An 8,009-nucleotide genomic window follows, 5' to 3' on the forward strand; every position below is an offset into this window, starting at 1 on the left:
GGAGTGAAGACCTTTAGGGCGTGAGTAGGTAAGGATGTTTGGGAGAGGTACCAGGTACAAGGGGAGCCAGGGAAAACCACTTTGTTTACTGCACCAGAGCCTCCCAGAACAGTGGAGAGTCCACAGGGCTGAAAGTTGGCAGCCGGGCTGCAGGTGTGGTGAAAGAGCCGTGTTTTCTAAACACGCTAAATACTTATTGCTCCGGCCTTTTGTAGATAAAGATCAGCTTTGACTTTAAAAGAAATCATAGCAAAAGCGCTTGTATCTGGGAGGATGAACGCCTGCTTCCAGGTTGGGCTTTGTAGAATTGAACTTCATAAACAAATTATTTGATGTGATTAACCAAGGCAGAGGGTTGATGGAAATGTGCCTCTGACTCTCAGAGTATCGGGGTGGAAGCTGTAATGTGTTAGCCAGAGAATTACCCTCTGTAGGAATAAACAGCCAGAAGGTTCTTGGGTGTGAGGTTTCCCATTTAAATAATTTATTCTCTCTGAAAAACCCGCAGCAGAAATAATAGCCCTCCTGAAAGTCTGAAATTTTGCTGAGATTCAAAACACTGTCTTTACTCCGCAGACGTTTGATGTGCGAAGATGGCAGAGAGCAGTTGTGAACCTCCGAGAGCCAAAGAATTTGTAGCAAAACATCTGGTCTCTAGGCCGACCAGATAAAGAAAGCTTTCGGTAGCTCTGATAATGCTTCTGCCCTACAGTTGTGCTAATTTTCACTGGGAAAAACAGTCCCTCTACTGACCTCATTCAGTTTTACAGAGTTTGAAGGTTGGAATAGTGAGATACCAGCCTACTTGTCCCTGTGGTAAATGTGACTTTAAACAAAAACCAACCTAAAAATAAAACAAAACAAAAAAAAAAAGGAATGTGTTGATTATGATGTAGGCAAAAAAGTACCAAAAACAAAATGGAAAACATTTAAAGTCTGGAATGGAGTGGATGGCAAGGTGAGCTGAACTCTTTGGAGCCTGCTCCCAGTTCTGCCAAGCGTGCTCTCCATGTGAGCTGAGATCGTTCAGTCTCAAGCCCATGGCAGTAGTTTTTGTTCCTTTTGGCAAAAAAAAAAAAATAATGCAAAGGGGGAGATGATTCTCTATTAGGATAAATTAATTTTCTTCTTTTGTTCCCAACTGGGTTATTAGGTCCCTGCCTGGTATCAGAGTTCGTTCACAAACTGGGCAATGCTGAACAAGCCGTTTCACCCAGGATGAAAGTCCTACCACAGCTGGGGTGCACAAGGGTTGAATGAAATATTGGATTTTGCCATTTGGAGATTGTTTTCTGGGATAAAATTGTATGTTTAGGGGGAGATTAGGCCCCTGTGGGTGGGATTAGCTATGCTTTGGTGCTCCCAGCAGTTGACAAGGAGGCAATGATGGGAGAACATGAAATATTATGCTGTTGCCTGAAAGCAGAAGGGTAGGTGAGAGCCTTGCAGGCAGATTTTTGCCTGTGGTGCTCCTAGTTTTGTCTACATGGCCTATGGCAGGCAAATCTGGGCTTGTTCTGCGTGTCCTCCAGATGAGGAGCTCTCAGAAGCTGGCTAATGTCACTGCATGGTCCCTGCGAGCTGACAGCGTGGCAGATGCAATGCTGTGGAGGCGGATTTGGGGGAGATGGAGGATGGGGGAGACATGGCTGGGGGACACCCCCTTGGCACAGCTCGTGGGCTGTGCAGAGTGTGCAATGGGTGTGTGGGATCATGTGTCCAGGTGACATCCCTCTCTCTGATGAGCACTGCCCATCCCATCCACTCCTGTCTCCACTCCCAGGCTCGAGCCAGAATTCCTACCCCATCCAATTGCTCCAATTAGTGCGGTGGTTTGTTTTCCTTTATTAAGAAGGTTCCTTGAGACCTGCCTGTTTTTGAGACCGGTTTCCTTTCATCTGTCCCTACCATCAGTGAGGTTAACTAAGTTTCTTGCCCAGCAACTCCTTTGGCAGATTAGAGAGAACCAGAGAGATGCTGCCAATAAGCTTCTCACCATATATGTTTTGTCCAGTGGAGTCCAGATAAACTGGGTCATGCTGCCATGTGTAATCCACACACTTGAGGCCTGACCTAGCTCCTGTGAAAACTAGTGGGCAGGGATGCGTGTGGAAGCTGGACTGGAGCTTTGGCTGAGGCAGCTGAATTTGGAAAGAGCCGGGGTGGAGCTGTGCCCTTCATTTTTGTGGACCAGTGTCATTTGTACAGGAAGAAGATTGATGTCTTCCCGCGGGAGCTTTTGTCTGTGCTGGACTGTGTCCCAAACAACATTGCCAAGCCACCTTGGGGCTGGGCTAGGTAATTATTTTGTGATTAGGTGCTGGAACCAAATAAATAAGTTAATCATTTTACAAGTTCAGAAGAAAATCCATTTATTTCATCTGAAACCTTTGCTCGACGGCTATGCGTAATTTTGTCATCTTCTGCATGGCATTGGCCTAGGGTCTGGCAATTTCCCACCAAATGATTCTCTTGCTTCCCGTGGCCCTGGTGATGCCAAGTCACCTGTTTAGGAGGAGGCAGGATTATTCTCCTGAGCTCTTTTGGGCAGTTGGATGTCAACCCTGCGAGTGGTGGTGGTGGTGGTGGTGATGATGGGCCCTCTCGGCTGCTGCCATATCACAATTCATACTCACAGCACAGAGAGGAAGATTAGTGAACTAACAGGGGAGACTCCTCTTTTGAAAAGAGGCTTTAAATGATGTCAGGAACCACCGCAATGATATGGTTTTTACATAAATAATAATTAATTACATGTAAATCAGACTTTTCCCCACCCCTTCCATTAGTATCGTCTTTGCTAAGCTCTCTGTCTTGTTTCTGTCCTCTCACTTTGACTACTTGAATGGCAGCAGACATCATTTGCAATGCTAACGTCAGATACGGGTCAAAATGGACAAGGAAAACACAACCCGGGGTTTTATCAATGCAATAACAACCAATTCTGTCTAGAGATGGCAGCGTACCGGGGTTTAACCTCTTCCCTGCCACAGAGCAAGAACCACCAGGAATTTACTTCTCTGGTCTCCTCTTCTGCTGTTTCTAACTTGTTTCCAGCCCTTTCCTTCTCCTGGCCACACTCTTTTTTTCCCCTCTCTCCCCTTTCTGGTGTTTACTAGAGCATCTGGTAGTGTTTATCTCCCAAGACACAGGAGACTGCTGTTTTCATAGATATGTAACTAGAGCAAAAGCTTTAATCTTTGTTGATGTTGGACTTTTGGATTAAAAAAAAGAGTCATAATAGTGGAAAAATTAAGATGAAATAATATTTCAGCATAGTACATTTTGGAGACAACATCAACAGAAAATCCTTCGTGGGAGAAAGTTGCAATTACTGCATGTCCTTCACAGTGTAGCTCTGGGGAAGGGTTGCCTAATTTGTGGGGAGAGCAGGGCAGAGAGTGGAGGAGAGGAGACCATTTTGTTGTGATGAGACTGGTCATCCCACTGGAAGCTGAAAGTGTGGCATGTCCCCGTGGGGATTTCTGTCTGTGCTCCACAGCAGGAGTTCGAGCAGGTCCAGAAGTGCCAACAAGTTGCAAGAAACCTGTTTCCATCTCTGCTTGCTTCCAATAGAGCCTTCCAACAAGGGTAGGGAAGGAGCTGGTCTGACCTTCAGCAGAGCCAGATCACTTGTGACCGGATTTTGAAGCCCCTGTGGAGTAATGGCTCTCCTGGAAGTCAGAGGAGGAGATGGTGTTGGAGCTGGAGCTCTTGCTCTAGAGAAGCCACCTTGGTTTTCTACAGAAGCTTCCAAGATGCTGAGACTGGGTTAATTAGAAGTTGTCAAGATGCAGCAAGAAGCGGTGCTGTCATCGGAGAGATGAAGGAAGTGTTACAGAAATCTGGTAGCAAAAGGCAGGTAGGTGTCTGCTATCTGCAGAAGGGAAGGCAGGGAGTATGGTGCTCACAGCAAAGATCTGATTTGTTGCCTTCCCTGGGGACCAGGCACTGTCCCAAACCTGCAGCAGAGTCATCTATGCCAGACCCAGACACGTGCAATCCCGATGGCTGCTGCCTTCATAGCAAGAACACATTCAGTTGCTAAAATTGTAAATGCTTTGTGGAAAATTTGTAGTATATTTTATGTAATTCGGAGATCTCAAACTAAAAGCCATATTTTTGGTGCTATATGCTCCTGATTTCCAGCCCTGCCCTCCCGCTAGGTAAGGTGTCAACCTGACAGAGAGGTCTCCAGACTTCTCGGGAGAAAAGAGTTTTTGAAAACCCTCTCTTTGGGATGGCAGGGAGGCCGTGAAAGGGAGCACAGCCTGGGACTCCCCTAAGGCTGTAATGAACCAGGCTAATAAATGACCTGATGTCACCTTAGAGCAGGTCCGTGGCAGGCTGTCACACGGCAGTGCCTCAAGCTGGGGACGCGCAGTCGGTCTCTCCTGACCTTTGGACCCCCCCCTCTGCCAACCAGGGGACGAGTTCTGGGAAAGCCCAGCTCTGCAAAGCCCCATGAACCCAAGGGTAAAATATTAATAAGCCAAAGAGGAGCCGACGGGGGCCCGTGAGGCTCCATCGGGGCGAGCACTGCCGGTCCCCGCACAAAGGGAACAGCAAACGGGGCTTCTGCGCAGAAAATTTCACCCAACCCTTTATTTTTTTTTAAATTTTTTTTTTTTGCATGCAAAAATGCAGATTCAGCAGCACCAAAACGGTTTGTGCACACATGCCAAACTTGTCATTTATAAAAACTCAAAAAAGCTCTGACAAATGCTGAAGCTGTTAGTTTTGACACTTCTGACATGAAACACTTTGATTTTTCATTTTGAAACTACTTTGTGTTCAAAATGTCCTTTAATTTTATTTTCAAGCAAGGGGGTGTGTGCCTCTTTTTTTTTTTTCTTATTCCCCCAAAAAAATCAAAATTGAAATGAAATCTTCAGATTGACTCAAAATGAAATTGTTCTTGGATTTTTTGGTTGATTTTTGGTTTCACCAGGGTTTAGGGTTTTTTTTTTTGGTAGATGTTTATGTTTGGCTTTGAGTCACTCTTTTTTTTTTTTTTTTTTTCTCCCCAAAATTTGCCAGTTGGTTTATCGAGAGCTGCAGTGAACATCAGCCCCTTGACAGGGGCACAGCTGGCTCAACAGAGTATTTTTTTTGGTGGCTGTCAGTTGAAAAAAAACAAAACCAAAAACAACCCAAAAAAGGGCCTTGGTTTTGCTTTCCAGGAGATTGAGTTCATTTTCTATCTGACTGGGATAAATAATAAACAGTGTTTTTTTGGTTGTTGTTGTTTTCCGTGAAGGATTTTGTTACGTTATCTGTTCAAGCATTCCGTTATGTCTTAGTAATGTGAATAATGATTATTCCTGTGCTTCTGAGCTCTCCCTCTTGGCTCGGGCGCCGGAGGTTGAGGAGACACCTGGCATTGTTGACAGAGCGTTGAACTCGAACGCCTCTCGCTGTGACAGGGCAAGCCCAAATATTTTGGGAAGAGTCCTTGTTATGTTACGACAGGGGTTGGTAGCGCTGATGCTGGGGACGGGTTTGGCTTCGAGACGGAGCCGATCGCTGCTGGGTTGTTGGAGGAACAGCGTGAACTTTGGCAGGCGGGCTGCTGGGAGGAAGGAGGATGGGATTGGGGCATTTCTTATTTGTAGGATGCGCTGAAGGTCTTCCAAAAGATGCTGGGTCTCAAAATTGAGGCCAGGAACAGGAAGCCTTGAGAGATGTTTTCCTATGGGTGAGAAAGGGAAAAATGAAAGCTCTTTTGCAAGAGAAAATAAATGTTTAGCGTAGTCCCTATCTGCAGACAAATATCTGGGGAAGACTTTGTATTAAAGTACTTTTTAAATCATATTTTCCATCCCTAAAGGCATTGTTTGCATCCCACTCTGTACATCTGAGGGGAGACCTTATTGCTCTCTACAACTACCTGAAAGGAGGGTGTAGAGAGATGGGGGTCGGTCTCTTCTCTCAAGTCACAGGTGACAGGACAAGAGGAAATGGCCTCAAGTTGCACCAGGGGAGGTTCAGCCTGGATATTAGGAAAAATTTTTTCACTGAAAGGGTTCTCAGCCATTGGAATGGGCTGCCCAGGGAGGTGTTCAAAAGACGGGTTGATGTAGTGCTGGGAGGTATGGTTTAGTGATGATGCTCCTTGTTTGTTGTGTGGGTGTCTATTTTTGTCAGTTAGGTTGACGGTTGGGCAAGATGATCTTTAAGGTCCCTTCCAACCTAGAAGATTCTGTGATTCTGTGATCTCCTCTCCTGAAGTCAGGCTGTATCTTGGTAGCACCTCGTGCACCTTCAGCACTGCGCCAGCGTCCAGCTTGTGGGGTTTCAAATTAATTGGTCATAGACTTTCAACGAGATTGGATGTCTTGTGGTGTTTGCCAATTCACGTAGCGCACATAATTATATTCAGGAAGCAATAGGAATTAAATGACATTAATTCCCATGAATATTCATTTAAGAATCTCTACCAAATTCAGGGCAGATTAATAGTCCAGCGCAAATACAATGGCTATTCATTGCCCCCACAGGAAAAGGAAATATGTACTGGCTGGCAGCTCAGGACAAATGGAAATGTGCTATAGGAAAGTTATCTCTGGGTGGCTTCTGATACAGGGACACCTGGAGGAGGATAGAGGTGTGGGTATGGATTTGGGTGCCTTTCCCATCCACTGAGGAGCCCCGAGGAGCCTGGGGTGAACCCCAGACTCATGTCTCTGCACTGACAACGCAAATCCAAAGCAGCTCTGCTCCAGCAGGGTCCCTTCTGCTCCAGCTCATCTTCTCGGCACAGGCCAGGACACCTCTTCCACCATCACCAGGGAAATCAGCAAACTCTAATGACAAGAGCAGAGAAGGGGTGTGAAAGCGTTTGCAAGGCAGGCATCAGAGTCTGGGGTGCCAGTCTGTGTAGACTAGAAACTTTAATTTTAAAAATGATCTCGGTCTGGTTACAGTCCTCATTTGGGAGGACTCGTTTATACATTTCCTTGTGTCAGACAAACCAACCTCAGCTGTGTCACCTTATTCTTGATCTTTCTGGGGGTTTTCCCCAGCTGGAGAAGGGGGGAAAAAAACTTCCACTGAAGTGGGTGCAGGTGTTGCCAATAGCTCAGCCCCTGAGCTGGATGCCTGTGCCTTTTAAAATTGTCCCCCCCATCAGCAAGTCAGCCCTTCCCATCCTTAAAGTGATCTGGGCAAAAGAAATCCCTGGTGTTATTCACCTCACATGGGTACCGTGTGGTGGGCAGAGGTCATCTTCTGCCTTTTGGAGAGTACTGTGTCCAGTTTTGGGCCCCCTACCACAAAAAAGACATGGAGGTGCTGGAGCGGGTCCAGAGAAGGGTGACAAAGATGGTGAGGGGTCTGGAGAGTAAGTCTTATGAGGAGAGGCTGAGGGAGCTGGGGTTATTCAGCCTGGAGAAGAGGAGGCTGAGGGGAGACCTTATTGCTCTCTACAACTCCCTGAAAGGAGGGTGTAGAGAGGTGGGGGTCGGTCTCTTCTCTCAAGTCACAGGCGACAGGACAAGAGGAAATGGCCTCAAGTTGCGCCAGGGGAGGTTCAGGCTGGATATTAGGAAAAATTTTTTCACTGAAAGGGTTCTCAGCCATATTTTTTTTTGGTGGCTGTCAGTTGAAAAAAACAAAAACAAAAAAACAACAACCCAAAAAAGGGCCTTGGTTTTGCTTTCCAGGAGATCGAGTTCATTTTCTATCTGACTGGGATAAATAATAAACAGTGTTTTTTTGGTTGTTGTTGTTTTCCGTGAAGGATTTTGTTACGTTATCTGTTCAAGCATTCCGTTATGTCTTAGTAATGTGAATAATGATTATTCCTGTGCTTCTGAGCTCTCCCTCTTGGCTCGGGCGCCGGAGGTTGAGGAGACACCTGGCATTGTTGACAGAGCGTTGAACTCGAACGCCTCTCGCTGTGACAGGGCAAGCCCAAATATTTTGGGAAGAGTCCTTGTTATGTTACGACAGGGGTTGGTAGCGCTGATGCTGGGGACGGGTTTGGCTTCAAGACGGAGCCGATCGCT

The sequence above is a fragment of the Calidris pugnax genome, unplaced genomic scaffold (assembly GCF_001431845.1).
Source record: "Calidris pugnax isolate Ruff unplaced genomic scaffold, ASM143184v1 scaffold81, whole genome shotgun sequence".
NCBI lineage: Eukaryota > Metazoa > Chordata > Aves > Charadriiformes > Scolopacidae > Calidris > Calidris pugnax.